We start from the raw sequence: 20,718 nt of genomic DNA on the forward strand, positions 1-20,718 counted from the left end.
TAAATATGGAATATGATCCCCTTTAAAATGCAGTGTGTCTATTTAGCAATTGAAGGGACAACAGTCCTCAAAAATTATGTTTAATCATATGAGATGTTATTTAGATAATAAATTCTTACTCCAGATTTCCTTTGTCATAAATGGATGTATCGCAAAATCCCATATAAAAGACAAGAATGTGGGTTACGGGCTGGTGAGATGGCTCAGTGGTTAAGAGCACTGACTGCTCTTCTGAAGGTCCTGAATTCAAATCCCAGCAATCACATGGTGGCTCACAACCACCCATAATGAGATCTGACACCTTCTTCTGGTGCATCTGAAGACAGCTACAGTATACTTATGTATAATAATAAATAAATCTGGCCAGGCAGTGGTGGCACACGCCTTTAATCCCAGCACTTGGGAGGCAGAGGCAGGCGGAGTTCAAGGCCAGCCTGGTCTACAGAGTGAGTTCGAGGACAGCCAGGGCTACACAGAGAAACCCTGTCTCAGAAAAAAAGAAGAAGAAGGAGAGGAGGAGGAGGAGGAGGAGGAGGAGGAGGAGGAGGAGGAGGAGGAGGAGGAGGAGGAGGAGGAGGAGGAGGAGGAGGAGGAGGAGGAGGAGGAGGAGGAGGAGAAGAAGAAGAAGAAGAAGAAGAAGAAGAAGAAGAAGAAGAAGAAGAAGAAGAAGAAGAAGAAGAAGAAGAGGAGGAGAAAAAAATAATGAATAAATCTTGGGGCAAAAGCAAGCAGGGACCGAGCGAGCAAGGCCAACTGGAGTGAGCAGAGGTCCTAAATTCAATTCCCAACAACCACAGGAAGGCTCACAACCATCTATACAGCTACAGTGTACTCATATATATATAATAAATAAATAAATCTTTAAAAAAAAAAAGAATGAGGGTTACTTCAGCACGGCAGGGCCTATATACAGCTGAGGAAAACTGAACAATCTTATTAAATACTGAGGCCAAATCTAAAAGCTATATACCAAATATAGAATACCATTTCATTATCAAAGAGTACTTCTCACTAATAGATTGTGTCCTTCGGTACACTAATCATACATGCTCCCTGATTTAAAAGTGATGCAGGATATTCTGTCATCAAACTTAACAGATTGTACAATTATTCAGGTATCCTATATCATGTACTTGGACTTCAAAAGCCCCTGGTATGTGTTCTTCTTTAAGGGTTCTAAGGTAGCAAACAGCTGATTCAAGGTATATCTTTTTTTGAAGGGCTCTGGAATATAGTCCAATTCATAATAGAAGAACATTTCACCATACTGAACATAACTCATATTAATAATGATGCTAAAAACATTTTCTCAAAATTTAACTCTTCATATATCACACAATGTTGTAATGAGGAGAGACAGTGGTTGAATATTAACTTATACTGATTGGTTCAAAATTCCTCAAGTGTTTCCAGCACACTACTGTCCTTACAAGGCCCCCAAAAAAACCAGTCTTCTAACACCCAACACAAACATTGACATTGGTTTTTAAATTATATTCTGTCCTATTCTCTTCCTATAATAAGTGTAATACTGCCCTAATTATGTTCTTAACTACATCCTGAATAGAAATTATAATAGTCCTAACAGTCTGACTTCTGTGTATATTATAGCCACACACACAACACACTCCTACTATAAATGCCAACTTCAAATGACTATTTTATTTTCAGAATCTTTGTATTTAGTTAGTTATATTTTGGTTCCTTAGAAGCATTTGTCTCTGAGGTATCATGATTGTTGCTCTTTCTAGATCACCAGTTTCATCAGTTTACAAATGTAGGATGATCCATTGTACAAACACCAAAAAGTACAGATATGCCCTTGCAGGGGACTATATTACCAGTTTACTCATCATTCATCTTGCCATAGCATCATCAGCTCTGGATTCATGGAAAGACAGGAAGATTTGTGAGAAATGTGAAGAACTGGAAAGACCAAATATAGGAGTGTAAGACACATTGCCATACAGCCATTTCTTCAAATTAGGTAAGGATGAAAGCTCAGGTATTTGTGGTGGCCATGCAAACCAGAGGACATAAATTCCATAAAAAGGACCCTTTGATCAATGGAATAGAACTGAAGACCCAGAAATGAACCATCACACCTTGGTCACTTGATCTTTGACAAAAGATCTAAAAACATCCAGTGGACAAAAGACAGCATTTCCAACAAATGGTGCTGGTTCAACTGGAGGTCAGCGTGTGGAAGACTGCAAATCGATCCATTCTTATCTCCTTGTATGAAGCTCAAGTCCAGGTGGATCAAAGACCTCCACATAAAACCAGATAACACTGAAACTAATAGAAGAGAAATGGGGAAGAGCCTTGAACTCATGGGCACAGGGGAAATGTCCTGAACAATGGCTTATGCTCTAAGATCAACAATAGACAAACAGGTCCTCATAAAATTGCAAAGCTTCTGTATGACAAAGGACAGTGTCAATAGACCAAAATGGCAACCAACAGATTGGAAAAAGATCTTTACCAATCCTATATCTGACTGAGGGCTAATATCCAATATATACAAAGAACTCTAGAAGTTGAACTTCAGAGAATCAAATAACCCTAATAAAAATGGAGTACAAAAAAATGGAGTACAGTCAACATGTGTTGTCACCTAAGCTTTTGATCTTACTTACTCTGATTGGTGTAAGGTGGAATCTCGGGGTTGTTTTGATTTGGATTTCTCTGATCATGAAGGACTTTGAACATTTCTTTAGGTGCTTCTCAGTCATTTGAGATTCCTCTTTTCTGAGTTCTCAGTTTAGTTCTATACCTCATTTTTTATTGGTTTTGGTTTTTTGTTGTTGTTGGGTTTTTTTTTTTTTTGGTGGTTAGCTTTCTGAGTTCTTTATATATTTTGGATATTAACCCTCTAATGGATGTGGGGTTATTGAAGTTTTTTTTTCCCAATCTGTATGTTGCTGATTTGTCTTATTGACTATATCCTTTGCCTTACAGAAGCTTTCCAGTTTCATGAGGTCCCATTTATCAATTCTTTTTTTTTTTAAACTTTATTAGGTATTTTTCTTTATTTACATTTTAAATGCGATCCCGCATTTAATGTTCCCTATACCCTCCCCCTGCCCTGCTCCCCCACCCACCCACTCCCACTTCTTGGCCCTGGTGTTCCCTTGTACTGGGGCATACAAAGTTTGTAAGACCTAGGGGCCTCTTTTCCCAATGATGGCCGACTAGGCCATCTTCTGCTACATATGCAGCTAGAGACATGCGCTCTGGGGGTACTAGTTAGTTCATATTGTTGTTCCACCTATAGGGTTGCAGACTCCTTCAGCTCCTTGGGTACTTTCTCTAGCTCCTCCATTGGGAGCCCTGTGTTCCATCCTATAGATGACTGTGAGCATCCACTTCTGTATTTGCCAGGCACTGGCATAGCCTCACAGGAGACAGCTGTATCAGGGTCCCTTCAGCAAAATCTTGCTGGCATATGCAATAATGTCTGGGATTGGTGACTGATTATGGGATGGACCCCCGGGTGGGGTAGTCTCTGGATAGTCCATCCTTTCATCTTAGCTCCAAACTTTGTCTCTTTAACTCCTTCCATGGGTATTTTGTTCCCTATTCTAAGGAGGAAGGAAGTATCCATACACTGGTCTTCCTTCTTCCTGATTTTCTTGTGTTTTGCAAATTGTATCTTGGGTATTCTAAGTTTCTGGGCTAATATCCACTTATCAGTGAGTGCATATCTAGTGACTTCTTTTGTGATTGGGTTACCTCACTAAGGATGATATCCTCCAGATCCATCCATTTGCCGAAGACTTTCATAAAATTCATTCTTTTTAATAGCTGAGTAGTACTCCATCGTGTAAATGTACCACATTTTCTGTATCCATTCCTCTGTTGAAGGACATCTGGATTCTTTCCAGCTTCTGGCTATTATAAATAAGGCTGCTATGAACATTGTGGAGCATGTGTCCTTACTACCAGTTGGAACATCTTCTGGGTATACACCAAGGAGAGGTATGGCTGGATTTTCTGGTAGTGCTACGTCCAGTTTTCTAAGTAACCTTCAGACTGACTTCCAGAGTGGTTGTAAAAGCTTGCAATCCCACCAGCAACGGAGGAGTGTTCCTCTTTCTCCACATCCTTGCCAGAATCTGCTGTCACCTGAATTTTTGATCTTAGCCATTCTGACTGGTGTGAGGTGGAATCTCAAGGTTGTTTTGATTTGCATTTCCCTGATGATTAAGGATGTTGAACATTTTTTCAGGTGCTTCTCAGCCATTCAGTATTCCTCAGTTTAGAATTCTTTGTTTAGCTCTGTACCCCGTTTTTTAATTGGGGTTATTTGAATTTCTGGAGTCTAGCTTCTTGAGCTCTTTGTATATATTGGATACTAGTCCCCTATCAGATTTAGGACTGGTAAAAATCCTTTTCCAATCTGTTGGTGGCCTTTTTGTCTTATTGACAGTGTCTTTTGCCTTACAAAAGCTTTGCAATTTTATGAGGTCCCATTTGTCAATCCTTGATCTTACAGCACAAGCCATTGCTGTTCTGTTTAGGAATGTTTCCCCTGTGCCCATATCTTCAAGGATTTTACCCACTTTCTCCTCTATAAATTTCAGTATCTCTGGTTGTATGTGGAGGTCTTCGATCCACTTAGACTTGAGCTTTGTACAGGGAGTTAACAATGGATCAATTCGCATTCTTCTACATGATAACCGCCAGTTGTGCCAGTACCATTTGTTGAAAATGCTGTCATTTTTCTACTGGATGGTTTTAGCTCCTGTAGTGGCTATTCCTGGTTGTCAACTTGACAATATTTGGAATGAACTACAATCCGGAATTGGAAGGCTCACCAGTGACCCTTATCTGGAGGCTTGGAGATCCTTATCTGGATCTTGGTTCGAAGATCTTGAGCCATAGTGGCTATGGATCCCAGAAGATTGAATCTCCGAGTTTAAGGAACACACCTTTAATCTGGGCTACACCTTCTGCTGGAGACAATATAAGGACATTGGAAGAAAGGAGTCTAGCTCTTGCTCTTGCTCCTTCGCCTGCTTGCTGCGTGAGACTGAGTAACTGCTAGATCCTTGGACTTCCATTCACAGCTGTGACTGAACCATTGTTGGGAATTGGGCTGCCGACTGTAAGTCATCAATAAATTCCTTTACTATCTAGAGACTATCCATAGTTCTGTGACTCTAGAGAACCCTGACTAATACAGCTCCCTTGTCAAAGATCAAGTGACCATAGGTGTGTGGATTCATTTCTGGGTCTTCAATTCTATTCCATTGAGCTACCTGTCTGTTGCTGTACTAGTACCATGCAGTTTTTATCACAATTGCTCTGTAGTACAGCTTAATGTCAGGCATGGCGATTCCACCAGAGGTTCTTTTATTGTTGAGAATAGTTTTTGCTATCCTAGATTTTTTATTATCCAGATGAATTTGCAAATTGCCCTTTCTAACTCAGTGAAGAACTGAGTTGGAATTTTGATGGGGATTGCATTGAATCTGTAGATTGCTTTTAGCAGGATAGCCATTTGGACTATATTAATCCTGCCAATCCATGAGCATGGGAGATCTTTCCATCTTCTGAGATCTTCAATTTCTTTCTTCAGAAACTTGAAGTTATTATCATACAGATCTTTCACTTCCTTAGTTAGAGTCACACCAAGGTATTTTATATTTTTTGTGACTATTGTGTAGGGTGTTGTTTCCCTAATTTCTTTCTCAGCCCATTTATCCTTGGTGTAGAGAAAGGCCAGTGATATGTTTGAGTTAACTTTATATCCAGCTACTGCACTGAAGCTGTTGTTTATCAGGTTTAAGAGTTCTGTGGTGGAACTTTTAGGGTCACTTATATATACTATCATATCAAAATAGTGATATTTGCACAAGTGATTTTTCACTTCTTCCTTTCCAATTTGTATCCCCTTGATCTCCTTTTGTTGTTGAATTGTTCTGGCTAGGATTTCAAGTACTATATTGAATAGGTAGGCAGAAAGTGGGCAGCCTTGTCTAGTCCCTGATTTTACTGGGATTGCTTCGAGTTTCTCTCCATTTAGTTTGATGTTGGCTACTAGTTTTCTGTATATTGCTTTTATCATGTTTAGGTGTGGGCCTTGAATTCCTGATCTTTCCAAGACTTTTATCATGAAGGGTTGTTGGATTTTGTCAAATGCTTTCTCAGCATCTAACGAGATGATCATGTGGTTTTTGTCTTTGAGTTTGTTTATATAGTGGATTATGTTGATGGATTTCCGTATATTAAACCATCACTACATCCCTGGGGTGAAGCCTACTTGGTCATGATGGATGATCGTTTTGATGCATTCTTGGATTCAGTTTGCAAGGATTTTATTGAGTATTTTTGCATCGATATTCATAAGGGAAATTGGTCTGGAGTTCTCTTTCTCTGTTGGATCTTTGTGTGGTTTAGGTATCAGAGTAATTGTGGCTTCATAGAATGAACTGGGTAGAGTACCTTCTGTTTCTATTTTGTAGAATAGTTTGAGGAGAGTTGGAATTAGGTGTTCTTTGAAGGTCTGATAGAACTCTGCACTAAACACATCTGGGCGTTGGCCTTTTTTGGTTGGGAGACTATTGACTGCTTCTATTTCTTTAGGAGAAATGGAACTGTTTAGATCGTTAATCTGATCCTGCTTTAACTTTGGTACCTGGTATCTATCTAGGAAGTTGTCCATTTCATCCAGTTTTTTCAGTTTTGTTGAGTATAGCCTTTTGTAGTAGGATCTGATGATGTTTTGGATTTCCTCAGGTTCTGTTGTTATATCTCCTTTTTCATTTCTGATTTTGTTAATTAGGATAGTGTCCCTGTGCCCTCTAGTTAGTCTGGCTAAGGGTTTATCTATCTTGTTGATTTTCTCAAAGAACCAGCTCCTGGTTTAGTTGATTCTTTGAATAGTTCTTTTTGTTTCCACTTGGTTGATTTCAGCCCTGAGTTTGATTATTTCCTGCCATCTACTCCTCTTGCGTGAATTTGCTTCCTTTAGTTCTAGAGCTTCTAAGTGTGCTGTCAGTCTGCTAGTGTATGCTCTCTCTAGTTTCTTTTTGGAGGCACTCGGGTCTATGAGTTTTCTTCTTAGGACGGCCTTCATTGTGTCCCATAAGTTTGGGTATGTTGTGGCTTCATTTTCATTAAACTCTAAAAAGTCTTTAATTTCTTTCTTTATTTCATCCTTGACCAAGGAATCATTGAGTAGAGTGTTGTTCAGTTTCCACATGAATGTTGGCTTTCTATTATTTATGCTGTTATTGAACATCAGCCTGATAGGATGCATGGGATAATTTCAATATTTTTGTATCTGTGGAGGCCTGTTTTGTGACCAATTATATGGTCAGTTTTGGAGGAGGTACCATGTGGTGCTGAGAAGAAGGTGTATGCTTTTGTTTTAGGATAAAATGTTCTGTAGATATCTATTAAATCCATTTGTTTCATAACTTCTGTTAGTGTCCACGTGTCTCTGTTTAGTTTCTGTTTCCAGGATCTGTCCATTGGTGAGAGTGGTGTGTTGAAGTCTCCCACTATTATTGTGTGAGGTGCAATGTGTACTTTGAGCTTTAGTAAAGTTTCTTTAATGAATGTGTCTACCCTTTTATTTGGAGCATAGATATTCAGAATTGAGAGTTCATATTGGTAAACTTTACCTTTGATGAGTATGAAGTGCCCCTCCTTGTCTTTTTTGATAACTTTGAGTTGGAAGTCAATTTTATTCGATATTACAATGGCTACTCCAGCTTGTTTCTTTGGACCATTTGCTTGGAAAATTGTTTTCCAGTCTTTCACTCTGAGGTAGTGTCTGTCTTTTTCCCTGAGGTGGGTTTTCTGTAAGCAGCAAACTGTTGGGTCCTGTTTGAGTAGCCAGTCTATTAGTCTATGTCTTTTTATTGGAAAATGTAGTCCATTGATGTGAAGAGAAGTTAAAGAAAAGTAATTGTTGCTTCCTGTTATTTTTGTTGTTAAAGTTGGGATTCTGTTCTTGCAGCTGTCTTCTTTTAGGTTTGTTGAAGGATTACTTTCTTGCTTTTTCTAAGGTATAGTTTCCATCCTTTTGTTGGTGTTTTCCCTTTATTATTCTTTGAAGGGCTGAATTCATGGAAAGATATTATGTGACTTTGGTTTTATCATGGAATACTTTGGTTTCTCCATCAATGGTAATTGAGAGTTTTGCCTGAGCTGGCATTTGTGTTCTCTTAGGGTCTGTATAACATCTGTCCAGGATCTTCTGGCTTTCATAGTCTCTGGTGAGAAGTCGGAAGTAATTCTAATAGACCTGCCTTTATATGGTACTTGACTTTTTCCCCTTACTGCTTTTAATATTCTATCTTTATTTAGTGAATTTGTTGTTCTGATTATTATTATGTGTCAGGGGGAATTTCTCTTCTGGTCCAGTCTATTTGGAGTTCTGAAGCCTTCTTGTATGATCATGGGCATCTCTTTCTCTAGGTTAGGGAAGTTTTCTTCTATAATTTTGTTGAAGATATTTGCTGGCCCTTTAAGTTGAAAATCTTCATTCTTATCTACTCCTATCATCTGTAGGTTTGGTCTTCTCATTGTGTCCTGGATTTCCTGGATGTTTTGAGTTAGGATCTTTTTGCATTTTGCACTTTCTTTGATTGTTGTGCCCATGTTCTCTATGGAATCTTCTGCACCTGAGATTCTCTCTTCCATCTCTTGTATTCTGTTGCTGATGCTCGCATCTATGGTTCCTGATTTCTTTCCTAGGGTTTCTATCTCCAGAGTTGTCTCACTTTGGGTTTTCTTTATTGTTTCTACTTCCCTTTTTAGGTCTTGGATGATTTTGTTCAATTCCATCACCTGTTTGGTTGTGTTTTCCTGAAATTCTTTAAGGGATTTTTGTGTTTCCTCTTTAAGGAATTCTACCTGTTTAGCAGTGTTTTCCTGTAATTCTTTAAGGACTTATACCTGTTTAGTAGTGTTCTCCTGTATTTCTTTAAGTGAGTTATTAATGCCCTTCTTAAAGTCCTCTACCAGCATCATGAGATATGATTTTAATTCTGAGTCTTGGTTTTTAGGTGTGTTGAGGTATCCAGGACTGGTTGAGGTGGGAGTGCTTGGTTCTGATGATGATGAGTGGTCTTGGTTTCTGTTAGCAAGATTCTTACGTTTGCCTTTCACCATCAGGTAATCTCTGGTGTTAGTTGTTATAGTTGTCTCTGGCTGGAGCTTGTTCCTCCTTTGATTCTGTTAACCTCTGTCAGCAGTTCTGGGAGTCCAGCTCTCTCCTGAGTCTCAGTGGTCAGAGTTTTCTCTGCAGGCAAGCTGTCCTCTTGCAGGGAAGGTGCACAGAGGTCTGGCATTCAGACCTGCCTCCTGGCTGAAGATGAAGGTCCGAAACAGGGCCTGTCCCAGAAGATGTGTTGTCTCTGCAGTTTGCACTCTCACCTGCACAGACTGGTCTCCAAGGGACCTGGGACACAAGATGGCTCACTCACCTGCTCTGGCAGTCAGAGCCCTCCCAGGCTGCCACCTCTCTTCTGGCAAGGAAGGTGCCTGGATGTCTGGAGCCCAAAACGGGGTCTGTCCCAGAAGCTATGTCACTTCTGCCTGTTCCAGAAGCTGTGTCGCTTCTGCAGTCTGCACTCTCACCTGTGCAGTCTGGTCTCTGAGGGACACAGGACACAAAATGGCTCTCTCACCTGCTCCAACAGTCAGAGCCCTCCAAGCCCATTTATCAATTCTTCTTCTTCTTCTTCTTCTTCTTCTTCTTCTTCTTCTTCTTCTTCTTCTTCTTCTTCTTCTTCTTCTTCTTCTTCTTCTTCTTTTTGGGTTTTTCTTTTTTTTTCGGTTTTTTTGAGACAGGGTTTCTCTGTACAGCCCTGGCTGTCCTGGAACTCACTCTGTAGACCAGGCTGGCCTCAAACTCAGAAATCCACCTGCCTCTGCCTCCCAAGTGCTGGGATTAAAGGCGTGTGCCACCACGCCCGGCCATTTATCAATTCTTGATCTTATAGCATGAACCATTGGAGTTGTTTAGGAAATTTCCCCATGTGCCAATAAGTTCAAGGCTCTTTCCCACTTTCTCTTCGAGTCAGGTGACAATACACGTTGGTGAGGATGTGCAAAAAGAGGAACACTCCTCCATTGCTGGTGGGAGTGCAAACTGGTACAACCACTCTGGAAATCAATCTGGAGGTTCCTCAGAAAATTGGAAATAGATCTACCTGAAGATCCAGCAATACCATTCTTGGGAATATACCCAAAAGATGGCCCACAATGCCACATGGGAACTTGTTCCACTATGTTCATATCGACCTTTTTTCTGGTAGCCAGAAGCTGGAAACAACACAAATGTCCCAAGACTGAAGAATGAATGCAGAAAATGTGGTTCTTTTATACAATGGAATACTACTAAGCTATTAAGAATGAGGACATCCTGAGTTTTGCAGGCAAATGGGTGGAACTAGAAAAATATCATCCGGAGTGAGGTAACTCAGACAAAAAGGACATGCATGGTATGTACTCACTAAAAAGTGGATATTAGCCCCCTGCCCAAACATACAGAATACTCAAGATACAGTCCACAGAACTCAAAAAGGTCAACAAGGGTTAGGGTTAGGGTAAGAGTTTAGGGGTTAGGGTTTAGGGTTAGAGTTTAGGGGTTAGGGGCTAGGGTTATGGTTTGGGGGTTAGGGGGTTGGGGTTAGGGCTAGGGGTTAGGGTTAGGGGAAAAAGAAATGCCAGCAGTGATTCCTTTTAGTGTTCAGGTTAGGGTTAGCTTTAGTGTTAACCCTAACCCTGATCTCAATCGAGAGACCTGGCTTCAAAAACAAGGTGGATATTACCTGAGGAACAGTACTCAAGGTCAATATTTGGTCAAGAGATGCATGCAACCATACATGAATACACACTATATACAAATGGAACATCATAATTCAGACTAAAAGCTGTGGCAATACCAAAACATAGATGGATTTTTATATAAAATGAAATAACCCAGTTGCCAAAAGACAAATATGATTTTATTTGTACAAGGAGCCTAGAGACATCAAATTGGTAGCAATGGAAAGTAGCATGGTGGTTGCCAAGGGCTATGTTAGGGAGATGTGAAGAGTTAGTATTTGTTTTGTATAGAATTTCAGTTTAAAATGGTAAAAGAATTCTGGTGATAGATGGGAATATTAATCCCACGATACTGTGAATGTACTTAATGCCACTCAACTATCAACTTAAAAAGATAAACATGATAGCTTTTATATTATGTATATTTTACAAAAATAATAAATAAACATCCTCCCTCACCATAAAGTGATAGGGATACTGGTCCCTGTATAGCTGCAACTCAGTAACAGCAATGTTCATCTACTTTGGTCAGTTTCTTAATTGTTTCATTGCATTTATATATGTCTGTCTTAAAGGAGTTTGCTTTGAGATTTCAACAGATACTTTAGAAAAGGCCTTGATAGACATTTTAATGTTACTTTATTTTTAAGACAGTGACTTAATGCAATGGAGGCAGCTGGTGGCTCTGAAGTGCTGAGAAGAAGGGAGAATCCTAGTGAAGCCTGAGTGCTCTGCACAGCACTAACTCCCAGGCAGTACTTAATTAGTTTACTTTCCTTTATAAAACTTTACAGAATGAAATTTCATGCCTATCTGTTTTGGTTGATTAATCACATGTACTTTCACAAGAAGTCAGCATTAGATGCTTCCTTTGTTTTTTTTTTTTTTTTAATCACTGAGGCTGAAACCCTGGCTGCACTGGTGGTGGAAATATGCAAGGATTTTTTTTTTCTTCTTCACTAAATGTTTGTGTCATCTTTGGCTGTGGAGAGATGTTTAAATTCATGCTGGCATAAGAAAATATGTTCAGTGCTTCTTTAGATATTTAGACTAAAGTTTCATGTAACAAACATCAGTTTATTACTCCTAGAGTGGCAAGCCACCTCAAGACATGATAAGCTGTAGACAACACAACACTTAGCATTCGCTATTGAGTGACTCAGATTCCAGCTCTGAGTCCCAGACCAATGGAATGCTAGACAGCATCCTAGAGCCTTCTTCTGTAAAACTGACTAGATCGCACATACCTTTCAGGATTACTGCAAACTTGGGAGGTGAAATATGAAAAACTGCAGGCCTTCTCACCAAACAGACACTAAACAAACAAACATTAGTTACTATTTCTGTCACTGGTGTTAGTGTTATTAGAGAGCCTATGCAAGATAGGTGACAACAGCACTGGTAAACTTTTTTTTTCACTTCATTAGGAATACTGAGAGATTGAGACTAAGACAATTCTGAGGGCATCAGATTTTGTTACGGATGGTTGTGAGCCACCATGTGGTTGCTGGGATTTGAACTCGGGACCTTCGAAGAGCAGTCGGCGCTCTTAACCACTGAGCCATCTCGCCAGCCCCTCTAATTTGTTTTCTATACTGTGATAAACATCACGGTCAACACCAGCTTGAGGGTTTTACTTATTTTGTCTCACAACTTATAGTCTTTCATGAAGGAAAATCAGGGCAGTAACCCTGGCAAGCAGGAACCTGGAAGCAGGAATTATAGCAGAGACCATGGAGGAATACTGTTTGCTTGCTTGCTCCTCTCCATGGTTGGTTCAGTTTGTTTTTTTCATATGACCAAGGACTACCTACTCAGGGGTCACATTGCCCACAAATCGTTGGGCTTTCTTACATCAATAATTAATCAAGAAAATGCCCAACATATTTGCCTACAGACCAGTCTGATGGAGGCCTTTTGCCAGTTAAGAAGTCCTCTTTGTTGAGGAGTATCCTTGGAAACCCCCCATATATGTGTGCCCCTGAGATGAGAAAAGTCAACAGCAGGCTCATCAGTGCTTAGAAGCTAACCACTTTTTCTCTGCTACCTGGGGATGTGAAACAAGGTTAGGGTTAGCAGAATTGGAGACAATTCTGGGGGTAGTTAAAGATTCAGTAGCCAAGGTGAGAGAAGGGTTAGCCAAGTGGAAGAGAGAGAGAGAGAAAAAAAAACAGCATCAGAGCTGGTTCAAGTCTTGGTTTAACTCCTCCCCCTGGTTAACCACCTCCACATCTGCCCTTGTTAAGTCCCCTAATTGTTCTCCTGCTATTTATTGTTGACTTTTGGACCCTGCATATTGAACAAACTTATAGCCTTCATAAAAGAGAGAATAGGATCAGTGCAGCTGATGGTCCTGGGACAACAATATGAGACCCTAAGAATAGGATCTGAAGAATATGAGTTAATTACATAAGACTCATGAGTGTAGCTCCAGGATTGAAGCTTATACAAGAAAAAGGGGTGAATGAGGGAGCCCAAGGGGTTTTCTAGTCTCATACCCTCCTTTCAGCCTCTTCCTCCTGCCTGGAGTCAAGGCTAGGCCAAGTTCCATTCTCCACTCACAAGAACATTCTTGAGTAAAAAAATTCTCAGAATGTACTGACTGATAATTACCTGGCCCTCTAGAAAGTCCCAAGTAGAGTTCAAATACCTGTCATGCTTGCTAGCCATTAGGTTTAAAGGTCAATATGCTTAGCCAATAAGTTTGAGTTATAATCTTGCTGGTGTAACCTGTGCCCCTAAAAAGTATAAAAACTGTAATAGCCATTTGGGGTCGCATTCTTATTAACTCATCTCAATGCTCTGGAAAATAAACCTCTTGCTTTTGCATGGGGGGGGTGGGGGTGGGAAAGAAGTCCTCTTTGAAGATGAGCTTCACTTGTATAAGGTTGACAATAAAAACAAAACCAAAAAGCTCAACAACAAGAAGAGAAAAAACCAGCATGTTGTTTTCTGACATTTCCTGTACTTCAATTCTCCTAGAAAGAGTGGGGCCAAAAAGTTTCTGAATCGAGTTGGGCTGTACTTAAGGACAATAACGCATTCACACACTTTTCTCCCATTTAATTTATCCTAGACATTTTATTCCAGCAAACCTTCAGAGGGCAGAGGGGAAATTCCTTTCACTCCTATCATATTCTACCCTGCCCTGCTGCACATCAGCTCAGTGGCTTACCAATGGCAAAGTTCTAGTGCAGTTTTTTTTTTTTTTAAGTTCAGGGGTACAGTGTTTCTGAACAAAAAAGAACTGCACTAAGTCCATTATTAGACACCAAATAGCTTTGAGAATAGGTTTGATAATTTTTTTATAAAATTTTTTTAAGATTTATTATTTATTTATTTATTTAATGCATATGAGTACACTATAGTTGTCTTCAGACACACCAGAAGAGGGCATTGGATCCCATTACAGATGGTTGTGATCCACCATGTGGTTTCTGGGAATTGAACTCAGGACCACTGGAAGAGAAGTCAGTGCTCCTAACCCCTGACCCATTTCTCTAGCCCTCGATAATGTTTCTTATTGAATCCATCCTATAATTATAGGGTAAAGCAACATTTGCTTTCAAAACTTAAACAGTTGTGAAGCCATTTAATAACAACTAATATTTCATTCACAGTTTGTCAAGCTGCTTGTGCATGGATCATGCTGCCATGTTTAAAAGAAGAAAAGATATATTTACTTCCATGAAAGTTGTAGTGGATACATTTTTTGAACCGTAGTTCTAGTGATGTTTGTATTCATCAGACTTCAAGGCAAGGGAAAAAGAGACCCATACTTTTCAAATTCTTTTTAATACTACAACTAAGAGCTTTAGTTTAGAAATGGTTAAAATTTTCCAAGAAAAGATTCCGATGAGCTTCAGTGAGTGTCCACTAAGAAATGGGTAGCCCCATTAAAGTCATAGGCTCATAGATTTATGTCAGCATTTTACAGTACCTGTCTACATAAAATATATTCCAGTGATAAAATGTATTTCATTATCAGGTAAATATTTGCAACTAAGCCATGTTTTGACTGTAAAGTAAGCAAAAGAATTAAGAATCCTGTTGTAAAGCCGGGCATGGTGGTGCATGCCTTTAATCCCAGCACTTGGGAGGCAGAGGCAGGTGAATTTCTGAGTTTGAGGCCAGCCTGGTCTACAAACTCTGAGTTCCAGGACAGCCAAGGCTACACAGAGAAACCCTGTCTTTAAAAAAAAAATTAATCTTTAATCCCAGCAGTCTGGAAGCAGAGGCAGTTGGATCTCTCTGAATTCGAGGTCACCATGCTCTACAAAGTGGATTTCAGGAAGTCAAAACTACACAGTGAAATCCTGTCTTGGAAAAAAAAATCCTGGTGCAATAAAGTGTTTAATCAGGAACAGCAAGGTGGCTCAGCTAAAGCCATTTGCCACCAAGTCTGATGACCTGAGTTCAATTCCTGGGACACATATGGTAGAAAGAGAGAACTAACTTCCTCAAGTTGTCTTCTGGTTTTAACATGCACTTCTGAGGTTTACACAAACACACACACACACACACACACAGAGAGAGAGAGAGAGAGAGAGAGAGAGAGAGAGAGAGAGAGTCACACAAGTGCAATTAAAATGGAGCATAGATCCATAGAAATATAAAATGGATAACAAGAGATAAAATAAAGAGAAGATTAAACATAAAAAGAGAATAGCAATGAGTAAAAGCAATGTTTGAAGAAACTATGTCTTAATATTTGAGACTGCAAAAAAATCATGAGTCATATATAAACAAAACTAAAATAAAGTCCAAAGTGAGCTGCTTTTATCAGAGAAATAACAAAACATCAGATTCAAAGAGAAATGTCCAGGAGCTTCAAATTAGGGGGAAAAAAGCATAGCTTCTTTATAAAAAGGCTCCAAGTAAGTATATCTATTATACAAAATGGAAAGCAGAATATAGTGGGACACCTAAGGGAAGAATAACAGCTAACCTGAATATATTCATTGTTAGGAAATGTTCTGCTTGCCTTTTTACCTTCTGTCTCTTTCTACTCTCTACTTTATTTTAGTAATATTTTTATTTTACCTTACCCAGCAGGGATTTGTCCAGTTTTTATTATTTTTTAAAAAATATACCCACATTTGGGTGCTGGAGAAATGACCAAAAAGTTAAGAATAGTTGCTGATCTTTCAGAGGGCCTGTGTTCTGTTCTCAGCACCCGAGTTAAGAAGCTCAATGGTTTGTCCATGTGATGATCAACAATGACTACATCCTAAGACCCCTGTGAGAAGACAATATTGCTTTTCCTCTCCAAAAGTTTACCATTAGGAAGAAGCATCTAATGTCAAATCACTACAAAGATTCACAATGTAGAATGTGATCACAACTAAATTATTTTAGACATTTAACTCTGGAAAAACCTTCAATAACATCAGTTTACAGTGCTAACAGGGGCCACTTGAGAAATCATTTAAAAACAAAAAAAGGAAATCCACTTGAGAAAGGGTTAAAAATCCATATAAGGACCTCACATTGGAACTGTTGAAAGTCACTGTACACAGACTTTAAACATCAATTAAGAAAGGGGTAATTGTTCAAATTCTGAAGCTTATGGTAGGATTAATGAAAAAGATCATCTCTCCTAATCAATCATAGGAGACTTGGTTTGAGATCATTTTCCAGTCAATAGAAGCTTGTAGTTTGAACTTGTTTTCTAGTTGGCATGACCAAACCTTCAGTAGGTCAGAACCAAGTCATGGACTCTAGAATGCTTGTAAGAGGCTCAACATTGACAGTAGGAATTGTAAAAATACCTATAGCAAATAGTCACATGAAAAGTTAGTATAAAACTGGAAACAGAAGAAGAAAAATTAATACTATTGAATAAATACAGTGCTGCATGTGCTTTATGACATAGTGTAGCTAAATAAGTAAATATATTTATTAATATTGTTGAGTTAAGCATTACAAAATAAAATAATTTTAAAATATTTATTTACTTGTGTGGGTGGGTGTACCTACTTTTAAACATGTGAGTACCACAGTGTACATGTAGAGACAAGAGGACAACATTCAGAAGTTAGTTCTCTCCTTCCACCATATCTATTCTGGGGCTAAAACTCAGATCATCAACCCTCTGAGACATCTCACTGGCCCTAAATAAATTCTTTAAATCTATATTTATATCCCTGAAGGTTTCTATACTCAAGTTGACTAAAATAAAAGATATTTAGTTTGTTTTCTGTAATTATAACCACATGCCACAGCCTGGGTAATTTATTTTTTTAAAAAAAATAGAATTTTTGGGTTCATGACTCTGGAGACTGGGAGTTTCAAGAACACAACAATGGTATCTGATCAGGGCCCTCTTGCTACATCATAACATGATGAGGGTATCACCTAGTGAGACAGAGCAAATGTGATAATGAGGTTTCTCTACTTGTCCTTATGAAGCCATTTGTGCCATCATTGGGACTCTATTCATGATCATATCTAAACTCAAGTTACTGAGCAGGTATTGAAAACACTGAGCAAGGGCTGGAGAGATGGCTTGGAAGTTAAAAGCACTGACTATTCTTTCAGAGGTCCTGATTTCAATTCCCAGCAACACATAGTGGCTCACAACCATCTATAATGTGATTTGATGCCTTCTTCTGGTATGTCTGAAGACAGTGACTATACTAGCATATATAAAGTAAATAAAATCTTTTTTAAAAAAAAGAAAACACTGAGCAAAACTCTCACACACACTGTGTGATTCTTAGCACACAGCAATAGATGTTTTATTGCTTTGAACAGAAAAAAATCTTGCTTCATCAGACCACAAATAAGGCTGACCTATGACAAGCAGGAGAAGTGGATCCCACGTTTCTTCCTGTGTTCTCCCTTGAAAAGTACTATTGTGCCTGTGAGTAATGGGAACTTGCTGTGCACAGAAGGGGATAGATTGGTCAGGTTTATGTTAGATGCTGTTTAATGTACTTCCTGTAGATGGCCTCCCAACAGATATCTTCAGAAAGAAGTTAAAAAGCATAGAGCAATGAAGGTTATTATCTCTCGGCTTTGCCTTCTTTTTTCTCTGGACAGCTCTTGTCATAGAACAGGCTAATTAAGAGATAAGATGGGGTGCTGGCGAGATGGCTCAGTGGGTAAGAGCACTGACTGCTTTTCCAAAGGTCCTGAGTTCAAATCCCAGCAACCACATGGTGGCTCATAACCACCCGTAATCCCGTAATGAGATTTGACACCCTCTTCTGGCACATCTGAAGACAGCTATAGTGTACAATATAGCTATAGTGTATAATTATAATAATAAATAAATCTTTTTTAAAAAATATATATATAGAGAGAGAGATAAGATGGGAGGGCTCTTGGTGATCACTGACTCTGGGCCACCTTCTCTAACTATATATGGGGCAGGCTCATCTGTATTAATGAATCTTCCCCTAGATTCTGATTATTACCTTGACAATTTCCATAAGGTGTAGTTAACAGTCAGCATTCAGTCAATTCTCTGTATACATGGGACTTTGGTTCTAGGTCCCTCATCAATATCACATCTAGGGATGGCCAGGTCTCCTATGTAAAATTGTGTAGTAATAGCATAGAACCCGGACACATCCTCCTTATACCATAAATCGACTTAGATGTTTTACAATATTCAATATAATGTTGATTCTAAGTAAACACATTGAATTCTTAGGAAATCATGATCAGGGCCTGGAGAGATGGCTCAGAGGTTAAGATCACTGGCTGCTTTTCTATGTTGGGGACTGACACTGAGTCATAAGCCAAAGTCTTCCTTCTGGAGAGACTCCTGACCTTTCAAAATGACAGCTGACAGAACACCAAGATCAGATAATAGTAACTGCAAAATTCCAGGAAAAACCACAGAATGTTCCCGGAGCTAAGAGTAGATAGCGTGCTCCGGGGCAGTTATGCAGAACCACCCCAGCCCCTGGTCTGAGGCATGGGCAAGCCCTCCTTCTTTACTTCCTCCTTCTTACCGCTTATATTCTGTAACCGTGTTCACAATAAACAGACCTTGATAGGATCATCTACTTGGTCTCGCTTTTCTTTCCCGCCTGTTTCTTTTAGGCACGGTCCCCCTCGGACTCCCGAATAACTGGGTCCCGCCGGTCGGGACATTTCTAGAGGTCCTGAGTTCAATTCCCAGCAACCACATGGTGGCTCACAACCATCCATACTGAGATCTGGTGCCCTCTTCTGGCTTGCAGACATACATGCAAGCAAAATGGTGTATATATAATAAATAAATCTTTAAAAATGGAAATCATGACCAACAGATAGATCTCTGAATATTTGATACAGAAATAACATCTTTTAAATAGTCTCTTCCTTCTCCTCTCCCTTTCCATTTTTCCTCATCTATATCTTTCTTTTTTTATGTTTTTTTTCCATTTTTTATTAGGTATTTAGCTCATTTACATTTCCAATGCTATACCAAAAGTCCCCCATACCCACCCACCCCAATCCCCTACCCACCCACTCCCCCTTTTTGGCCCTGGCGTTCCCCTGTACTGGGGCATATAAAGTTTGCGTGTCCAATGGGCCTCTCTTTCCAGTGATGGCCGACTAGGCCATCTTTTGATACATATGTAGCTAGAGTCAAGAGCTCCAGGGTACTGGTTAGTTCATAATGTTGTTCCGCCTATAGGGTTGCAGATCCCTTTAGCTCCTTGGCTACTTTCTCTAGCTCCTCCATTGGGAGCCCTGTGTTTCCTCATCTATATCTTTCTACATCTCCTTTTCCTTTCCATTTCTTTTTTTTTTCCCCCATGAGGACAGTGATATATTGAGATAGAATCACACATGTTTCCCAGGGTAGTCTTGAATTAAAAATTCTCCTACTTTTGCCTCTTGAAGGCTGAGATTACAGGTGTTTATAACATGCCCAGGGTTTTCAAGCTGAATCCATGGATGTGGAACCATGAATTACAAATTAACTGTCTAATCTTTGGGAAATTGCTAAGCTGATGATAATATTGAGGAGTAGAATCAGAGAGAACAGCCTTGCCTCCACTTCTATTAGCTCCTGGAAGCCCATTACTATAGGGATATGGAGAAAGCCTAGGCATTCGTTCTAAAGCAGTCTGTTCCACTTGAGACAATAAGAGGCACCAAAATGACCAAGAAGGACTAGAACTTAAAGCACCGTAAAAGCCTTCTCAAGCCAGACAAGGACTCCAGGAGATGCTCTAACAGATTCAGTGATCCATGGTCAGAGAGGACCAACTCCATTGTGTTAGGAGGTGTGAGAGAAGGTTCCAAGGTGCTTCCCTCTAGTATTTATTTGAACACAGACACATATTGGATAGAAGAATAGAAGTGAATATTTTTAAGATTCATATGGCAGTCTTTCTAGACTATGCTCCATATCCTTGCCATTCAACAGAGCATTAGAACATGGGATCTGCTGCTGATGCATTGAAACAATTCCAGAAAGATCACTGTTATGTGACTATTAGTTTTTGAAATGTTTAATTCCAAGCTTCTTCAAAATTTGGAAGGTTCATAGCAAGAACACACAATGACCAGAGTGCCTTTGGCTATGTTAATGATGGGCAGGGAAAGAAAAGTCCTGCGGTTTTTCCTTAAAGCTTTCCCTCCTTTTACATCATTCAAAACATGAACTGATTGGTCTCTGAGTTCAATTCCAGCAACCACATGGTGTCTGACAACCATCTGTAATGTGATCTTGGTGTGCAGGCAGAACACTGAACATAATAAATAAATAAATCTTAAAAAAGGGGGGGGGAATAAAAATGCAAAACCCTTGCCAAAAAAGGGAGAAGAATTCTCATCTCTCCTCCCAAAGAAGGTGGGTGAAACTTATTTGAGATGGCAAAAGGCTCTATGGCTATTTGAAGAAGATGGTATGTTATTTAGTTGCTTTAATTAGTACCTAAAATACAGATCATAATATTCCCTTTTGTATGGGAATATTAC

Source organism: Mus musculus, chromosome 17 (genome assembly GCF_000001635.26).
Source record: "Mus musculus strain C57BL/6J chromosome 17, GRCm38.p6 C57BL/6J".
Taxonomy (NCBI): Eukaryota; Metazoa; Chordata; class Mammalia; order Rodentia; family Muridae; genus Mus; species Mus musculus.